Below are 1,548 nucleotides of genomic sequence, written 5' to 3'. Positions count from 1 at the left end.
TGGGACCTGCCTTGGTATCCTTCGGAGTTCAGAGAGACCCATATCTTTTATTCTTTTCCTTGAGAGTCAGAAATCAGGGTTCGGCATCAACTTTGGAATAAATAAACAAAGCTGTCATTCAACTGCAAAAACAGTGGTATGGAAGAACACACTCCTGACTTTCAGAATTCTATCATTTAAGAATGATAGCTCTAACACAACCTTTGAAAATTAAATGAACAGTTTAGGGCATGATTTAGATAGTTATCAATGTGCTTTAAAAGTAAAAATTCACAACAGTCTAAAATTGACAGTTAATCAATATTGATAGTATCTCTTTATCAAGTACCAAAAATCAAGGATGAATATATGGCAAGATGGTTTGGGGGAAAGCCTCTGTTCTGACCCATTACTGCTTGAAATCCAACGGAAGCAGATATTACTATCACTTAAGAAAATATTTTCAAGTATTTTGAAGAATATATCCCCAATATTTTATTACTTCTCCTCTACAATTGATTTTGCTTGCTGATATTCTAATGTTACAACAGAAAAAAAATGACAAAGTCCAACATTTGTTTTTAAAGAATTATTTGCATCTCTGCCCAGCCAGGGGATTTGTGATGTCTCTCGGTAAGGTACCAGTCAGCTGATAGGATACTGAAAAGTCATGTATTGTGTCTCCGGGTGTAGTAAAAGCATGCCTTCAGAAAAAGCTTATTTGGAAACTTTTTTTTTTTTAATGTCTATTAGTTTCCTGTGGCTGTTGTACCAGAGCCTTGATGTGATTTCTAGTTCTAGGTAAAAGCAACACAGATAGTAGCCATGGCGGCCATGAGTTTATTGCAGCGGGCTTCGGTCCCTGCAGTGGCCGCTCTGTCCGGCCCGCCGCCTTGGCACTCGACTTGGATTGGGGGGGCTTCCTCACCCGTGACTTTCCTAAGACTGTCGCTCCTATGCGACACAGTGGAGACCACTGGAAAAGACTGTTTATCATCAAGACTTCTGGGTTCTATGACAGATGTTTTTTGAAATGAATGAGATTCTACATTTTGTTGACTGGGATTCCAGTAGCAACTGGCATAACTCTGGTGAATGTATTTATTGGTGAAGCTGAGGTTAGTAGAAATTCCGGAAGGCTATACCCCGGAACACTGGGAATATTTCAAGCATCCTATATCAAGACGGATTGCCCGAACTTTCTTTGATAGTCCCGAAACAAATTGTGAAAGAACAATGGCTATCCTTCAAATTGAAGCTGAAAAAGCTGAATTATGGTTATGAATGCTTATTGCATTCATATAGTGCAAAGACGTTTATAAAGCATGCCAAATAACTATAAGATATAGGGACTGCGGTTAGCTTTCAGAGACAATTTCCCACTAGGCCAAAAACTAGGACAAAGACTGTCATATTCACAAAATTTTATATTTTATACTCCTTCCTTGCAAAAGTATATTTTTAATCTTTAATGGTAGAAAAAAGTAGGAAAAAGCAGCGGTGAAGGTTTTATTGCAACTATGCCCAAGAGAGCCTGGTCATTTTTTCCCGCGTCACCCTGGCAGCTGA

At 38.7% G+C, this 1,548-nt stretch overlaps 1 pseudogene; it reads left to right on the top strand.

Moving 5' to 3' along the window:
• Positions 1-804: 804 nt before the first annotated feature.
• On the top strand, positions 805-1,263 carry LOC114897016 (annotated as a pseudogene).
• The last annotated feature ends 285 nt before the right edge of the window (positions 1,264-1,548 follow it).

Source organism: Monodon monoceros, unplaced genomic scaffold (assembly GCF_005190385.1).
Source record: "Monodon monoceros isolate NGI ecotype Baffin Bay Population unplaced genomic scaffold, NGI_Narwhal_1 Super_Scaffold_16, whole genome shotgun sequence".
NCBI classification, from domain to species: Eukaryota; Metazoa; Chordata; class Mammalia; order Artiodactyla; family Monodontidae; genus Monodon; species Monodon monoceros.
This window is presented reverse-complemented; position numbering and strand designations above follow the sequence as displayed.